The sequence below is a fragment of the Lynx rufus genome, unplaced genomic scaffold (assembly GCF_022079265.1).
Source record: "Lynx rufus isolate CCGP_SWC_20201006 ecotype Redwood Valley unplaced genomic scaffold, mLynRuf1.p SCAF_8, whole genome shotgun sequence".
Classification (NCBI taxonomy): domain Eukaryota; kingdom Metazoa; phylum Chordata; class Mammalia; order Carnivora; family Felidae; genus Lynx; species Lynx rufus.
The window spans coordinates 1,711,472-1,729,127 of record NW_025814896.1 but is presented as its reverse complement, the minus strand read 5'-3'; the positions used below and the strand labels follow the sequence as shown (position 1 = coordinate 1,729,127).

Sequence of the window (17,656 nt, the reverse complement as noted above, 5' to 3'; positions counted from 1 at the left end):
TGTCCCCTCCTCTCCCCTCCCCTGCCTTCACCTCCCAGGGATGGCATGGAGGGGGCACGCTGACCCCCAGAAGAACCTCAAATGCCCGGTGTTTCCTACCCAACACCCCCACCCCCACCTGCTGCTGGTGCCCCTTTCTCCTGCTTCTGCCCACCCTGCTGATGCCCCGCACGCAGACGCACCTCACCCCTCCTGCCCCACGTGGGCCCCTAGGAGGGGTGGAGAGAGAAGGGGCAGGGCCCAGCCGCCCCTCCCCTTGCCCGAGGTCCCCTCTGGCCTCCTGGAATCAGGGCCTCCCAGTGGCACCACGGAGCCAGCACAGCAGGTGGTCGACAGGTACCACAAGGAACCACCGGCCTGAAGTCAGGGCACTGCCAGGAAGGGGGCACCCACAGGCCCACGCTGAGCGCTTCAGTGTCTGGGGACGCTGAGCATCCCGCCAGGCACAGGCACAGGCCATGGGTCCTCCGTTCTGTTCAGGCTGGCCATGCCCTCCGCTAAAATGCTGCTGTCCCACCAAGAATGGCGTGGGACGCAGTTCTGGCCAGCGAAGAGTGAGCAGAAGTGCCTGGAGCTTTCAGGGGCCGATCCTCAAATGGGGCCGACTCACTGTGGGGCAGCACTTCTGCCCTTCTCTGCTTCCTTCTTCCCGGCCAGATATGCATGAGATGCCTGGAGTAGCAGCAGCCATCTTGGGCCATGAGGTGAACCTGAGAATGGAGGCTGACTCTAGAACGGCGACACGATAGGCTGGGGCGTGGTCCTCGATGACGCATGGCTCCCCGCCAGCCCTGGACAGCTCGGGCTGCGTCCCGTGAGACAGGACGCTTCTGCCTTGCGGAAGGCTCTGTTGTTCTGAGTTTCTACACGTGCAGCTCCAGCTGACCCTGAAGGGAAGGCAGCTGCGTTGGTCCGAACGTCCCTGCCCCCGGCAAGGTAGGGGTCCCTCCAGCATCTTGCAGGACACTCCATGGAAGAAAAGCTCCCAGTTCCAGCAAATCCTGGGTCTGTAGGTGGGTCCTCCGTATCCCAGAGGCTCCCACATATACCAGAGTGAGCAGGGCCCTGGGAAACCCTGCATCGGAGAGGACACTTGTTGGCCTAGTTTATTTATTTAGTTATGATTTCATTTATTTACTTATTTTGAGAGAGAGAGAGCGTGCGTGCGCACGTGCGCACGCACACGAACGAGCGGGGGAGGGGCAGAGAGAGGGAGGGAGGGAGAGAGAGTTCCCAGCAGGCTCCACGCTCTGTGCTCTGCTCTCTGCACTGAGCTCCACATGGGTCTTAGGGCTCACGGACCGTGAGATCATGACCTGAGCCGAGATCAAGACGCTTAACTCACTGAGCCACCTGGGTGCCCCCTCGTCGGCTTCATTTACATAGCTTTCCCAAACCTACTTGGCCACGAAACCCTTTCTTCCAGAAACACCTAATAACAGCCACAAGGGACTGGGGATTGCATGGCACCTGGTTTGGGAAAGCGCCCTCAAAGATGCTCAGCCCACTGCTGGGTACACAGTAAGTGCTCAATAAATGCTAGGGCTGCTACTGAAGCTAGAAGTGGGGCCTATGTGACCTCTGTGGGTGTAGAAGGCGGGGCCCCGCCAACCCCCGCGCGCCTGCCTTGCCCTCTCTCTCGGCCCCCGGGGTCAGCTCACCCCCGCCCGTTCCTCCAGGGGACACGCTGACCTCAGGGCCAACTCCCTCCCCCAGGGATGGGGGTGCCGCTGAGTCAGGCGGGGTCGCGCCGGGAGGAGCTGGCTGGCGGAGCCGCAGCGGGGTGGAAAGTGGGTAAGAGGAAGGCACTGCTTTTTCTTTGGCAGAATTTAACGGGTGCAGATTGCTCAGGCCCCAAAGCCATGGGGAAAAAAAAGAAAAAGCCCTTTGCCGCTGCTATTGATAACTTGTCTCTCTTCACGTGGTGGGTTCAAAACTAAAAATACCCTCCTCCGACGACGGGGAAGCCGAGCGCTGTCACGTTGCAGAGGAGACGAGAAGGTTGCATGGGGAAGGATCCGCTTGGGCCACGTGAGGGCCAGGGCCAGGCCGCGGTGGCCAGCGCTCTCCGGCCACCCAGGTGGCATCCTCAGAGGAGACGCCCCAGCATCCCACAGAAGAGAGCGGAAGGTGTCTCTGCAAAGGCCCGTGGGTGGCAGGGAGAGGGCTGAGCCTCGGGCCCCGCCCCGCCCCCTTCCAAGGCAAAGGCCAGGCCAGCACTGCGGGCATCGGCACTCCTGGACGCCCAGCCCGGTTGGGCTTACGGGGTGGCTCTGGCTGCCGGCCGGCTCTGCGGCCTGAGCCTCAGTTTCCCCATCTGAAGGAGGCATCGTCCGTGTTCTGCGTCCTCTCGGGGAGACAGCCAGGAGGGTAGTGCGTGTGAACGTGCCTCCTGACGGCACAGCAGGGGCACGCGTTCCCACACATTTGGGGCTTCCGGGCACCGGGCCCACAGGTCGGCCAGCTGCTGAGGGGAGGCCGGGCAGCCACCCACAGGGCTGCTGGGTCACGATATCAACTGAGCCTCGTGCGGGACGTGGGACAGGGAGGTTCTAATTCTGGGGCGGTGAGGGACACACAGACACTCTTGGGGTTGGCCTGGTCGGAGAGCAGTTCCTGCAGGAGCAGGCACCCTGAAAGTTACGTACCAGCCCAGCATACGTGGATGGACCCCGGGATCCCGAGGGGACCCTGGGAGCCAAGCCAGGCCTGAGCGCTCAGGATGGAGGAGACTCTGTGGCAATCCCCCGCCAGTGGGTAGGTCAACAGTAGTTGATATGGTGACCCAGATGGAGTCCCACAGGGCCCCAGCCACCCAGGAACAGCTGGGCATCTGGTTCAGGGGCAGACCCGGTGGAGAGGTCTGGGCAGGTCTCTGTCTTTCTGACGAGCTCCTGGGCCGCTTCCTCAGCACAGGTTCAGTCTGCTCATCTGCACAGTGGGAATCACACATAGTATCTACTCGGTTGGCCGTCGCAGGCGTGAAACTGGACAAGACATGTCACCCACGGGATGACGTCAGCCACCACCACCATCATCGCATGGCCCCAAACCCTCTGTCTCCTTTTCCGCTCCCATCTTCTGTCCCATTCTTAGAGAATTTTGCCTCTGGAATCGGCCTCTTGACCTACTGAAGATCAGGAAAAATGCTCCTGCGTTGGGTCCCAGGTGCCGTCCTCCCAGCCATCAGCCAAGAGGGGATTCTCACTCAGTCCTGGCCTCGGGGACCAGGAAGGACCAGCACCTGATCCTTGGAACTCAGTTTATTGCATCTGTTAAAAGGGGGTAAACTGATATCCCAGCCGCAGGGCCCACCTGGGGTCAGACCCTACCCCACTCCAAGGCCAGGGCAGAGGTGGTCAAGCTGAGCCCTGGTGTGGCCCGTGGGCAGACAGGAGACTCTTTCCATTCCAGCCTCTCCTCTGGCCCTAGCTCCCCGATACCGCACTCACCCCAGAGGTCATGGCCACGGGGTGGGCCGGCAGGTTGAATCCCTCGGGGCGTGTCCTTTGCCCTAGGTCAGAATCACAAAGCCCCCTCTTCGAATGAGGGGTGGTGGTTTTGGGACCCTGCACTGGACTTTGGCCAGGCCCACAAGGGAAGCTTTGGAGCATCTCCATGGCAACAGGCCTTGTCCTTGTCCTGGCTTGGGGGCCTGCACACACCTCCCTCTTCTGCTGGGGTCGGTTTCTTCAGGGGTAACCATGGCAACGCCTTTGTTTCGGAGGCTTGGCCCCACCCTCTCCCGGTTTCTCTCTACAGCAGAGGTTGGGAGAGCTCCTTTTCAGTCCCAGCACGTCGGCGGGCGGCAGTGACAGGGCCCACCAGTGAGCTGGGCCAGTCTCTAGGATGGGGGATGACGGGATCTCTGGGCCCCACCCCTGCCGGAGACCCCATCCACTCAGTCGAGGCCGGCCCCTGCCCTCAAGGCACCCTTAGTCCTGCTGGGGGTGACCTGTCAGTACCTCCTCCTTGCTAGAGATGGGGAATCACATTCTGAGGCGGCAGCGCGGAGACCAGCATTGGGGGACAGGAGGCCGGGTGGGGCACGGTGGGGGTGGGGTCCGGCTTTGTGGAAGAGGCGGCCGTGAGCGGGACTGTCTCCGTGTGCCATGTGGTCACGACTACTCTGTCAGTACTGTTGGGGGTGCAAGACCCAGTATTCCTTTGTACTCAAACTGGCTTCAGCAGAAAAGAAAATACAGTAGCTCCTGTAACTGAAAAGTCTAGGACAGAGCTTGCTTAGGGTGTAGCTGTTCCAGGTGACCCAGGACGTGTGCTCTCGCTTCCCTCTGGGCTGGCCTCATTCCCGGGCGCCACATCCCTCACGGTGGCAAGACGCCCAGTAAGTAGCTCCAGACAGCGTCTTTCTCTCAGCCGGCCCAGTTCTGGAGAGGTCTGTGGGCAGATGGGAGAGTCATTTGGCCTCAGCCTTCCTTCTGGCCTGAGCTCTCCGACCCCCAGCGGAAGTCTCAGGGCGGACCCTCATTGGCCAGGACAGGGTCACTTGCTCACCCCTGAATCAATCACGTTCTGAGCAACCAGCCTGGTTGGTTCCTGTTACTCCACTCACCCAAACCCAGACCTGTGATTCAAATGGGATGAGGGTGGGAGAAACCTAGTTTGCATGGGAAAATCTGGGTGCTCATAGGCTCAGAGAGGTTAGTTAACTTGCCCAAGGCCACACAGCTGATAAGGATGCAAGCTCGGGGTCTGACTCCAGAGCTTCTGGGCTCAATCGCGGAGCCACTACAGATTAGTGAGTTTTAAACAGGGGAATTAACTGCCAGGGATACGGCCGGAGGGTAAATTGGCGCAGGATTCTGGTGAGCGATGAATGGTATGCCAAGGAGCGTGGACAAGGGGGAGCCCGCAACATGTTTGAACTGAGGAAGACAGCTTTGAGAGGAGGACTCCCGCCGCCGCCCGTCCCCTGGGGGTCGGGAACAGCGTAGCGCAGAGCCACCAACCGCCCAGCACCCCCGCCACCTGACTCGCTGTTTGTAAACTCAACCCGTCCAGCCACGCCCCTTCCTCCCTCTCTCCCACCCACCTAGGGTCAATATCTGCATAACCCCGCCTCTGCCTGCTGTGACTGGCTGTCCGTGGCGTCACTCCTCCGCGCGGGCGGGACTCCCGAGGGGCAACGGGGGTTGCCGCTCCCGCAAATGATTAGCATAGTCCCGCCTCCCGGCGCGGCCCTCGGGCCGGGCGCGGATTGGGCGGACGGCCGCTGACGCTCCGGCGCCGGGCGCGGCGAGTGGAGAGCGCCGGCTGTCAGTCTGCCTGGCGGCCGGCCGCACTTCCGCCTCGGTGTCAGCGGGTCGCGGGCCTGTGGGGCGGGGGCGGGGTGGGCGGCGAGGCTCGGCCGGCGCCGGAGGGACCGCGGTCCAGGTGAGCGGCCCGGACCCCGGCCCCGCGTCGCCGGGGGCTCGGGCGGGCGTCGGGCGGGCGGGAGGCCCGGCGGGGCGGGGTGGTGGTGGGGAGCGGGAGCCCCGTGCTCACCGACCCGCCGGCCAGGCCTGGACCCGGCCCGACCCCGGCCCGACCCCCGCCGCCCGCCCGCCCGTCAGCCCTGCGGCCCCGGGGAAACTTGGGAGGAAAGTTGGCGGCGGCGGGCGGGGGGCGGCGGCGGAGGCCCCGCGTCGCCGGGCAACCGCGGCGCCGGAAGTCGGGTGGGCTGGGAGGCCTGGGCTCGCCTGCCCGCCCTGCCGGGCGGCGGGAGGGCCGGGGGCGCGGGCTGCGGGCCGGGGCGGGCTGGGCTGCGGCCCCGGGTCGCACACGCGGGCCGCGCGGAGGGGCAGCGTCCCCGCCGGGGACCCCGCCGCCCCGGGCGACCACCTGTGAGAGGGCTGGTGCGCCCGCGCCTGGCTCGCCGTCCGTGTGTCAGCCGTCGCTGCCCGTCGTGCCGTGGGGCGCCCTGGACCGGACACCGATGTCGCACAGGTCGGACGTGTTTCCTCTTTCCCCGCTCCCGCGCAAGCCGTCGGACTTACCGAGCGCAGCCTCGCAGAACGGGGCCTGAGGCGGTCTCCAGTCGGTACCCCCACGTGTGCGGGAGGAGAAACCAGGTGCTGGCCCGGTGCTCCTGAGTGTGAGGGTCACCTCCCGGGAAGCCGTGCTCACGTCCCGGGTCTGTATCCTGAGTGTCAGTCCGGGACCAGCTGCCCACCTGGGCCCGCAGCTGCGGCATTAGCCCCTTTTCTGGGACTGCCTGCCTGGGCACATCTGGAGACCTGGCCTCCCTCGCCTGGCCTCCCTCGCTTCCTTCATTTCTGGAATGCAGGCAGCAAGCTGCCTGACCCCTCCAACCCACTGGGGATGTAGGAGGGACACAGCCCTGGGGGCTGGTGCAAGGACGGTGTCCCCGAGGGCATCCCTGCAAGTAGAAGGCTCTTGCTGACCGTCTGCTGGGTGGTGTTTTCCCATCTCCCCCAGCCTCAGCTCCTTCCTCTGTGCCATATGTCATTTACCTGCAGGGCTGAGGAGCAGACGACCCCATCACCCCCAAGTCCCCGGCACATAGTAGGTGCTCCAGATTATTAGTTCCCTTTCCTCTTGTTGAGAACAGGAACCTTACCGGCTCCACTTCCTCCTTGTCCAGCGCGGGGCCTGGCATGGTGTTGTCACTGAAAACATGACCACGCATGGACTGACTCTCCTGGGTAGATTTGCTTTTCCTGTCTGCGTCACATGCCCTTAATGTTAATAACAGCTCCTACCTCGGGTGGTGATACTGTGTAACAGTTGTCTTCCCAGGACTGCAGCGAGCCTATTATATTCACTTTATTCCTGTGTTTGACATCCTTAATGTGTTCATGAGTGAGTCGAGGAGCGGAGAGGTGGGTAACTTACTCTGAGTCACACAGTAGTGGATGATAGAGCAGGGATTTGAACCCAAGTAGGCTGGCTTCAGAGTTTACACTCTTGAAGTGCCTCTCCCTATGGCCTTTTTAAAAACAAAAAAAAATTTTTTTTAATGTTTGTTCATTTTTGACAGAGAGAGAGAGAGAGAGAGAGAGAGAGACAGAGCATGAGCGGGGGAGGGGCAGACAGAGAGGCACACACGGAATCTGAAACAGGCTCCAGGCTCTGAGCTGTCAGCACAGAGCCTGACTCGGGGCTCGAACTCATCAACCACAAGATCATGACCTGAGCCGAAGTCGGAAGCTCAAACGACTGAGCCACCCAGGCGCCCCTCCCTATGGCCTTTTAAAACCAAAATTATTGGGGCGCCTGGGTGGCGCAGTCAGTTAAGCGTCTGACTTCAGCCAGGTCACGATCTCGCGGTCCGTGAGTTCGAGCCCCACGTCGGGCTCTGGGCTGATAGCTCAGAGCCTGGAGCCTGTTTCCGATTCTGTGTCTCCCTCTCTCTCTGCCCCTCCCCCGTTCATGCTGTCTCTCTCTGTCCCAAAAATAAATAAACGTTGAAAAAAAACAAAATTATTGTTTACAATAGCCCCTCAACGTTTTCTTCTGGAACATTCTACATGTGCTGTATTACAATGTGTCAGAATTGTAGTTCTTACAGTATATGCACCTGAGAGATTTTCATTTTTTTGTGAGCACGAGTGTTTATAGAACCATTTTATTCCTACTGAAATAAAAGAATTCTCCATCTGGCTATCCCAGCTTTTCCTGAAATATCCCACCTGCTGCCCAGTTGCTTCGTTGGCAGCAAGGTGGTTGATGTTCACCGTGCGGAAGGCTGAATTGTAGGAGCGGGGCGATGATGGAGGTCCATGCAGGTCTGACGTTGTGGCTCGCAATTCAGTTCTGAGCAGACTCGCTGCATTACCTTGAAGCATGCCCAGGGCATTCCTTGTCTCAGAGGCGTTTCAGGGCATCAGACTCCCGTTTTGTCTAGCGTTTTGACCAACGGGGTTATTGTAATGTTTAAAAAGTGCCACTTGACTTTCATCCTAGTGCCCTCAGCCATGCCCTCCAGGAAATGCTAGCAAATGAGGCTTGGACGTGCACTTAAAGCTGGCTGGACTTTTAACATTTTGTTACATTCAGCCGATTACAAAAGGACATTTGGTTTTTTAGTGGGGAAGTCTTCCAACCTTTTAGGCACTCAGTACTGTCTTCAAACGGGGCTAGTTGTCTCGTACAAATGGTTTCTTTAGTATTTCTTTGAAAAGCCACGGCCTCGTCTTTTCCTGGGAGTTTGGCTGCGGCGGATACGAGGCACGTAGGGCTTACATGGAGTGAGAGCCGGGAGGACGGTGCTCCAGGTGGCTAACGTGCTCCAGAGTTGAAGAATCATTCCGCAGGCGGTGGGGGCAGCAGGGAGAGCGCGGGCGGGGGCCCTCAGGCTCCAGCCGCAGCCCCTTGACTTCGATGGGGCAGAGTTACTTCTCTCTTCTCGCGTCCGGGGTCTGTGGCTGCAGCACAGGCTCCTGTGAGGACTGTCTGTGAAAATGTAACGGAGAGTGTCCAGTATCATGACGGGTGCCGGGTGCCCCTCGGCTGCCCCTTCCGTCCCGGCCAGAGAGCGCTGAAGTTGGCCGTGACACAGACAGGCGCAGATGCGGTTTCGAAGCGAAGCCAGGACATCTTTGGTGGGCAGCTCTGCCTTCTGCTGAGATGAGTCACGGGGATGCCTTCAAGTTCCGACTGTTCGCGTGGGGTTGTCCGGTGCTTACGGAGACACCGTACCTCAGCCGAGGGCCCTGGGCGCGGGGACAGCCAGCGCGTGGTCCGGGCCACTGCCGTGTCCTCCCGGTGGAGGCTGACTCCTGACTTAGTGCTCGGCACGCTGTCACGTGTGCAGCTTCCCCCTGAGCTTGGCGCACTTTACAGTGGAGTCGTAGCGGAGTGAGACCGAAAGGAAGTTAGTATGTGAACTTGACTGATCAATAAAAAGCATTAGTATCTTGGGTTGCACTTGGATACTTTACATGCGCTTTCTGCGCGCGGTGATTAACTTGTGTCCCTGACGTCGTTTCTTTTTCTCAAAGTGCTTGGTGTGACAGCCGCGTCACGCCCGGGTTGGGTCGAGCCCGGACTGGGAGACGCGGTGTGGAGTGCGGCCCGTACCCGCAGCTCTCCTTGGGGACTGTGCTGTCAATGGCCACTCGGGCAGGCCTGCGAACTTGACGGCATTTCTTCCTCTCCCTTCCAAACTCAGAAAAGAACTTGGGGCCGTTGGGCAGAACCCCAAACCAGGGCTCTCACCTGGACCTTCAGGTTATGCGAACGTCGTGATCTTTGTGTTGGGCCAGAGTAGAAGTGAGCCTTTACGAAGGGCTGTCGTGGGGCGCCCGGCTGGACTGAGCCAGCCGGTAGGGCGTGCGACTCTTCATCTTGGGTTGTAAGTTTGAGCCCCACATTGGGGGTAGAGGAGACTTACAAGTAAAAAAATACCAAGGATTGTCTTGAAGAAGCAGACGTCTGAGATGCGGGCGGCACTGCCTGCAGGCGCTGTTTGGAGACCCAGACTTTGGGATCGGTCCTGGCTGAGCCTTGGGGCCTGATGGGGGTGGGGGCTGGGCGTGTGCGTGGCGCTCTTCTGGGCCTCATCCCACCGTGCCTGGGAGTCTGTTCAAGAGACCCTGGGTCCCTGGGTGCTACGGTCTGGGGCTGTCCCCAGGGTTGAGGCCTGTCAGCGGTGGAAACCATCCGGGCCGCTCCTGGGTGGCCAGGCCTGTCTGATGGTGAGCGGTGGACGGGCACTGGCCTTAAAAGGTGCCCGGAGACAATCTTGGTCCAGGCTGGTGCAGAGGTTCTTGGGAGAGAGCATGACATACACGAGAATGGTCTGTAGGGAAGCTGTACTGAATCCAGATTCTGGAAAAAACTGTGGCAGCCACGGGGCAGGGAAGGCTGTGAGTTTTATTGGACAAACAGAAGGCTGATCGCGAGAAAAGATCAGCTGAAGTCTGACACATTGAGCCGCTGTGTTGGCCAGAAAGTGACTTCTGCCATTGCCTTAAAACCAGGGTGACTGTATGATTTGATGTCCACACTGGAACCCTTTGGTGTGTAGAGAAGCACCAGGAAAAAGGACAGTGGTGACAGATGTCACACTGTCACACACTGGACAGGGGAGAGAAGGGCCGGGGCCATGCTGTATAATCCTGTATAAGTTAGGAGCAAGGACCTGTCTTCCAGAGTCCTTGACCGGGTTGGGGGAGCAGGGCAGGTCCCCAGGACAGAGCAGGGTGGGAGGGGTCCCCGTGCGGGGAGCCAGCCTCTCAGTGGTGCTGTAGGTGCTTGCCTGTGCTAGCTGTGCTTTGGGTTGAATGCCGACGCCTGTCAGGGCGGAAGGCTCTTTGGTTAGCGACGGAGGGATTTTAACCCTGGCTTCTCATCAGAAGAACCTGGGGAATTTTCCGAGAAGTGCAGGTTCCAGGCCCAGCCCCCGATCTACTGGATCTGGGCCTCCGGGACGTGTGTGTGACCCGCTCCATTGTTCTCAGGTGCCTGGTGTGCTCACTGGCACGTGGGGCCCACACGTGGGGTCATAGCCCAGTTTTGGATCCAGAGCCCTTTGGAGAACTTAGTGGAGAACCTAGTTACCTTCCTGAAGAAAAACAACGAACTCAGAGCTTTACGATTTTTCCCCTTTTGTTTCTCTCTCGTATTTGGGACGTTGGTTACAAATTCATCCCTGACACCGCCCGTCCCCACCATTAGTGTTCAGGAAGTGTTGCTGAGAGTAACCAGCAGGTCGGACATCAGCGCAGTGAGAAGGGCGTGCCTGGAGATGAGCGGGAAGGACGGGGGACAGGGAAGGGCAGGTATGGCAGACGGGACTCTGTGCCGTGACGGAGATGGCATCTGAAGCATCCTGCCGGACGGAGGCTGGCAGCAGGCTCTGTGGGAGTGGGGTGCCCTGAGGATGGCCGGGGCACCCCCTTTCGCTGCTCCCGCACCCCACATCCCAGCTGCCACGGTCGCTGCTTGCTGGTCCGCGGCATTTGGTTCTCATCAAAGGCTACCAGGCAGCGCGGGGGGGGCTGGCCCTGCGGACTCTCAGGGCTCTGCACGGCACCCTCTGGCGTGGTGGCTGCTCGGCGGTCTTCTGTGAACACAGACCACAGGCCGTGGACAGAGTTCCCGAGTGTTCTCACGCGTTCTCTCGAGCTGCGTTGGAACCGCTTTTTTCTGTTTCGCAATGACGAGGTCGATTAAAACAAACGTGTGTACGTGAAAAAGCTTGCGTTCATCTTGTGCATGTTTGGAAACACTTGGTGCTGGGTTCTAAGCTCTTGTTCCTTGAAGTGTGTGATGTATTCCTGGCACTCGTTGAATGAGAAGGAGTTTGGTTCAATGGAGGCGGGGAGCTGGAGGGGGCACAGGGAGCTGGAGGGGGCACAGGGAGCTGGAAGGAGTGGTCCTGGGCGGTGGAGTGCTTCACTCCCGCTTGCCGAGCCGGCCGGCCCAGTCCCACCAGGAAGTGTGGCTCCCCTGCTCTCCTCCTCCGGGCCAGGCAGCTTCACCCTCTGCCTGCCTTTCAAGGCCACCCTGTTGGCCCGGAGAGTGGTAAACAGTTAGCGATTGACAGAGCATGAGAGGTTCGTGTACCTTCCTCAAGCCCAGAAGCCCTCCGTTTCTTGAGTGGACTCCTAACCCCACCCACCAGCCTTTGCACAGTGGCTGGTAAACCGGCTTGGCCGGTCTGGAAGCGAGGTGGTGCCTTCTGAGGGTGGCGCCAGTGTGTTGGAAAGAGCCCACAGCTGCCCGTCGGGGGAGAAGCTGTAAATTCTGCAGTGTCAGGAGGCCGGCTTTTGCGATGAAGATGACGCAGACCCGGGCAGGGACACACACAGGGACACACACAGGGACGCACGGCTCACCCGGCGTGGCCTGGAAACGGCACTCGGTGGAGCGTCGCGTGCTACCGGATGGAATCACATCCCGCACGGGTGGAAGGACGCAGAGCCCAGCGGTCAGTCCCTGCTCCCGCCCCTGGTCCCGGAGGCCCGAGTGTGCGGCGCTCCCCGGGAGGGAGGCAGACGGTCCGTGCGGCTCACCTTGTGAGACAGGCTGTGTGCGCCCCGAGCAGGTCGCTGACCGCCCCGGCTGTGCGGCTGTGGGAACGGGCGGGCCGGAGGGTCCCTCAGCGGGTGGCCTGAGGCGTGTTTCCGTGACTGCGAGTTGAGCAGTGCAGGCGGTTTTGGAAAGGAGAGCGAACGGCGGGCTTGGCCTGATATCCTTACTAGGTCGCACCCGGCGGCTGGGTCTTGGGAAGGTCCTGCCGCTCCGACCGGCCCCGGTGCTTCGGCGCCTCCCTGCTCTGCCGACCGCCTCCTTGTGTGTGGCGGGATCCCGGGAGCTGGCCAGGGCTGCCGGGTGGGCAGCGGGAAAGGCCCCTGCCCTGTGGTCTCAGCCCCATTCTGGGGGCTCAGAGTCCCCGGCAGCCAGCGGCCCCGCGCCCAACGGAGCCCGCGAGTGCGTTTCTGGCGGGCTGGAGCCTGTGCGGGTGGGGTGTGTGCCTGCGTGAATTTTTGAGGCTTTACGAAGGAGGGAAGCGGGGCTGTGGCATAGTGGGCATCCGTAGGGCAAGGGTCTGCAGGCATCCGGTGACAGGTGGGCCTCGTGCACAAAGTGGGCTTCGAGGCACGAAAAGTACGAGCGGCCCCAAGCACGGTGTCCCCCCACAGGGGCGAGGTCTCCAGAGGCACAGGACGGGGTGGCTCGGGGCCCCTCACTCGAGCCTGTGGAGCTGCCTGGTGGAGAGAGCCCGCGAGCGGGGGGCCGCCCCTCCGCCAGGGCCAGCGTCCCCCTTGCCACGCGTTAGCGTCACCGAGAAGCCTTGGCTTCCCTGTTCCTGATTTCTCGCTCCCATCTCTGCCACCCTGTTCCTCACTTCCCGCCCACGGCTAATTGTCCAGTGTGTGCTGAGCCGTGCGGCTTCCACGCTCGGAAGTGACAGTGTTTCCTGCTCCGGGGCTCCTGGGGAACCGCCGAGCACTCTGGTAACTTTCAGTGTTACTGTAACGTCTCTCCAGGGGTCTCACGCCCACGGGGACCCGGGGGAGGAGGGGGGGGGGCTTTGGTTGTCGCCTCCCTAGCCTGAGGCTCACCGAGTTCTCTGCACTGTGGACGGGGCATCTGTTTCTAGATCGTTTGGCCTTGACCTTAAGAGCTGGGGCCATGAGAGCCTTGCCATGAACTGTGCGCTAGAAGGTACAGCTTCTGACTTGTGCTGGATGGAAACCCAGCCGTAGGCAGTCGGCGCCTTGAGCGCGGGCCCAGTTCCCGAGGCTGCTCTCCGTGCAGGGCCTCCCGAGTCGCCCTGGCGATCTTCTGGGACCGCCCTGCGTTCCGGCCTGGGGTCCGCGTCCGCCTCCCTCCCCGTGCCAGCGCCCGACCTTGCTCTGCAGGTCCCCGATTTCACACGGCCACACGGTTTCCTGGTGAGAATGAGCCACCACTTTGAGCCGTCAGAAGGAGAAACATTCCCCGAGGTTGGAGTGTGAGATGAGGTTTTGGGGTCCCTCCTTAGCAACAATCCCATCGCTGGTGATAATGGCAGCTTTTCCCTTTTAGCGTGAAGCTGACTAAGCTTACCAGCCGGTGCGTTTGAGCTCTGTGCATAATCGTTTATTTTTTGTTTGCAGTGCTAATGTACTTTTTGCAATTTTTACAGTTGTGGTAGAATAACATAAAATGTACCATCCTAACCATTAAAAAAAATAATCTCTATACCCACGGTGGGGCTGGACCTCACAACCCCAAGATCAAAAGTCGCGCGTCCCGCTGGCTGAGCCAGCCAGGCGCCCCCATCTTAACCGTTCTTAAGTGTGCGTTTCAGTGGTAGTAAATCATTCATAACCGTGTGGAACCCTGATTGCCACCCCTCGCTGGCACCGTTGTCGTCTTGTAAAATTGAAACTCTGTCCCCATTAAACACTAATCCCCATTCCCCTGCCTCCGGCTCCTGGCAGCCATCATCTGTGTCTATGAATTTAACCGCTCCTTAAGTCCTCATGTAAGTGGAATCAGACAGTATTTGCTTTTTGTGCCTGGCTCACTTCACTGAGCACAGTGTCCTCAAGGTCCCTCCACGTGGTGGCGGGTATCAGCCTTTCCCTCCTTTCCGAGGCCGGGATGGTCCATTGCACGTATAAAGCACACTTGGTTTCTCTGTTCACCCGCCAGCGGGTACCGGCTCGCTTCCACGTTTTAGCTGTTGTGCGTAATTCTGCTGTCAGCCTGCGTGTGCAAACATCTCTCCAGGACCTTGCGTTCCGTTCTTTTGGGCAAATGCCTGTAGGTGGGATTGCTGGGTCATGTGATAATTCTGTGTTTAATTTTTGAGGAACTGCTATCCTTGCCTTGTTCCTGATCTTAGAGGAAAAGCTTTCAGTCTTTCGCCTTTGACTGTATTTGCCGTTGGTTTTCCTATTTGGCTCTGCCTAGGGGGTGGTACTGTCCTTCTATTGCTAGCTTTTAGAGTTTTTATCACGAAAATGTGTTGAATTTTCTCAGATTGATTTTTATGCATCGACTGAGAAGGTCATGTGTGTTTTCCCCATGATTCTGTTGATGTGACCTATTATATCAATCGGTTTTCATATGTTGAACCATCCTTGCGCTCCAGGAAGAAATCCCATCTGGTCGTCGTGTATGGTCCGTTTAATGTGTTGCTGAATGCGTTTTAATGTGTTTATTTTACTGTTATTTTGTTGAGGACTTTTGCCTCTGTGTTCTTAAGGGACATTGCAGTGTAGTTTTCTCCTCTTGTAGTGTCTTTGTTTGGCCTTGGTTCAGGGTCATGCTGACCTCATAGAAAATGAGTTAGGAAATGCTCCCTCCTCTTCAATTTTTGGAAAAGTTTGAGAAGAATTGGTCTTAGTTCTTCCTTGGATGTTTGGTAGAATACACCAGGGAAGCCATCGGGCCTAGGGCTTTTCTTGGCTGTGAGATTTTTTTAAGTGAAATTTTTAAATTTATTTTGAGAGAGACAGAGAGAGAATGTGAGCAGGGAGAGGGGCAGAGAGAGAGAGAATCCCGAGCAGCCTCCATGCTGTCCGTGAGGAGCCTGATGCGGGCCTTGATCTCACGAACCGGGAGATCATCACCTGGGCCAAAATCAAGAGTTGGACGCACGACTGACTGAGCCACCCAGGCGCCCCTGCCGTGAGAGTTGATCCTTGGTTCAGTCTCCTTACTAGTCACAGATTTTGTGTTTCTTTGTGAGTTCGTCTTGGTGAGTCTTGTGTTTCCGGGAATTTGTCCGTTTCAATCTAGGGTATCCAGGTGGTTGGCGTATCATTGCTCATAGTTCGTAGGCTCTTACGAGTCCTTTGTATTTATGTCGAATCGGTAAGAATGTCCAATTTTAGTTGCGTATTCTCTCTCTTTTTCTTAGTCTACCTAGCCGAAGGTGATCATTTTGTTGATGTTATCAGGGAACCAACTTTTAGTTTCATTGATTTTCTCTGTTTTTCTGTCCTTATTTCCTTCTTTCTGCTAACCCCGGTATTTGTTCTTTTTCCTCAGCTTGTAAAGTCGGGTTGTTGATTTGAGTTAGGTTGAGAGTTTTGATGCTGGTGTTGGTAGCTATAAGTTTCCCTCACCTCAGCATTTGCTTTCACTGTGTCTCCTACGTGTGGGTATATCGTGTCTTCATTTTCATTTGTTTCTAAGTATTTTCTCATTTCCCTTGTGATTTCTTCTTTGACCCGTTGCTTGCTTAAGAGCCTGCCGTTGGGTTTCCACAGTTTGTGAGTATTCCAGTTTTCCTTCTTTTATCGATTTCTAACTCGTTGCCTTATGGGCAGAGGAGGTGATTTGCGCGAGAGTTTTTGGTAAAATCTGTTGAGATGTAATCTGTGGCCTGACATCCGGTCGCTGCTGGAGACCGTGTGTCCTGTTGCTGCTTCGGGGCGTGTTCCAGGTGTGTGCCGTATTTTTGCTTGGTTTACTGTGTCAGGCAGGTCCTCTGTTTCCTTCCTTCCCTTCCATCTGGTTGGTGCCTGCCAGCACGTTTTTAAAGTGTTAGATAGGACTTATGTTAGTTTGAACAATCTAAAAATCCAGAATTGGTAATTTAACTGCAAAAGTAGATTCAGCACTTTCATTTACTCGTGTCCCTGTCTTTCCCTGTGAAGATCACCTCTGGGTGGCCTTGCCTGGTGTTTATAGAGAAAGAGAGATAACTCACGGGTCTCCTCTTGAGTCGACCCTGGAGAGTAACCTCCAGGGTCCCTTAGCCACTCACTCAGTCCTAGGCGAGCAGATCTGTTTTTCTGAGAGAGTCGTGCAGATGGATGTGTAAGGCTTAGGCACAGGTACTTGTACGAGTGGTGGAGGAACATTTTGCGTTTTGAGCGGGGGTCCTGGACGCACGGACGGCAGTCAGAGGGCGCCCCTCGGAGAGAGCTGGATGAGACTCCTCTCAATGAGGGGAGGCGTTTTGTATGAAGCCGGGAGGACTGGTGGTGTCTCCCGGGCTGGTGTCCCCCCGGAGAGGCCGGGAGTGAGCATCCACTGCAGCCCGTGGTGGGGGATCACCGCACGGACGGGTCAGGACTCCCGGCCCCTTCGCCTCTCACACGCCCTCATCCCATCCCATGGACCCGCTGGAAACTGCTCTGTAGCGGCGCCCACCCTGGTTACCTGCCCCCCCCCCCCCCGCCAGCGGTGCAGAGAGGCTGCGCCCAAGAGGAGACAGGAGGACTCCTGGTGCTCCCGTCGTTGACTGGTTTCTCAGAGCAAGTCGGCTGTGCTCGCTGCGGCAGCACGGGCACGACATCAGAGCGACACTGAGGAGATGGGCGTGGCCCCTGCTCCAGGACGACCGGGTGAGCCGGCATCATCCGGGACGGCCGCCCCGTCTCCTTCCGGCATCTTCGCGGGCGAGGACCCAGCTGTACCCAACGTGTCTCAGTGTCTTGGAGCAGCCTGGTGCTCAGACGGTTCTCCTGTTGCAGAGGGAGCCTCTGCAGGCCCATCCTGCATCTTGTGCCGGGACCCCCAGCTTCTTGATGCCCTGGAGGGTTGGTTCCCAGTCCTGGATTCAGCCATTTCTCCTCCAGGGACCCTGGGTCCTTTGGGTGGCTTCTAGCGGGGCAGAGCAAGTTGCTACGTGTTGTAGAGGGGACACATTTTGTCCCAGAGGAACTGGAAGTAAGTAATAACTTCTCTAACGTGCACAGGCAACGAATCCCGGACTTGTGAGCGAGGCTTTGTATGGGTGTTTCCAGAAGCCGCCTGGTGCCTGGTTCCGCCGGTGGGAAGGGAAAAGGCATCTCTGAGAGAGCCTTTCAAGGCAGGAAGAATGGAGGAACTTAATGCCAGTCTGTTTTCTAGTGTGGGAGCTCGTGTAGCACCGGACGGGTCCAGAGATGAGTCGCTCTGGGGACGTCACCCAGTGCTGTGTCTCCACTCCAAGGACAGAGGGCATGTCCCTCCCTCGGGCCCGGCTGCCCCTTCACCACCCTCAGAACTCGCAGGAGGGCTCTGGGGGCCCAGATCTGTGTCACTAACATAGTGAGATGGACTCAGCTTGTTTTTGTAAAAAGTCAAACCTTCTGGGACAAGGCTAATCTTTTGCTCAGTCTCTTCCATTTATAAAATCCTGTTCTTCCGGGCGCCCGGGGGGCTCAGTCAGTTGAGCGTCTGACTTCGGCTCAGGTCACGATCTCGCGGTTCGTGAGTTCCAGCCTCGCGTCGGGCTCTGTGCTGACAGTTCGGAGCC

At 58.5% G+C, this 17,656-nt stretch overlaps 1 protein-coding gene and 1 long non-coding RNA gene across 6 annotated transcripts in view; one reads left to right on the top strand and one right to left on the bottom strand.

Annotated features, from left to right (window-relative positions):
• Positions 1–1,195: 1,195 nt before the first annotated feature.
• On the bottom strand, positions 1,196–5,235 carry LOC124503810 (uncharacterized). The gene is made up of 3 exons (XR_006960269.1): positions 5,054–5,235; positions 4,516–4,585; positions 1,196–4,398 (listed from the first exon to the last, which is right to left on the bottom strand). It is a non-coding gene; the product is annotated as an uncharacterized LOC124503810 (long non-coding RNA).
• An 87-nt stretch (positions 5,236–5,322) lies between these two features.
• OSBPL2 (oxysterol binding protein like 2) overlaps positions 5,323–17,656 on the top strand; it is a 37,172-nt gene continuing 24,838 nt past the window's right edge. For 4 of the 5 annotated variants that reach the window (XM_047069092.1, XM_047069090.1, XM_047069089.1 and 1 more), the window contains exon 1: positions 5,323–5,394. The gene's annotated coding sequence lies outside the window, so the exon portion shown is untranslated. The remainder of the gene's footprint in view (positions 5,395–17,656) is intronic. The other variant, XM_047069091.1, reaches the window with a different exon arrangement.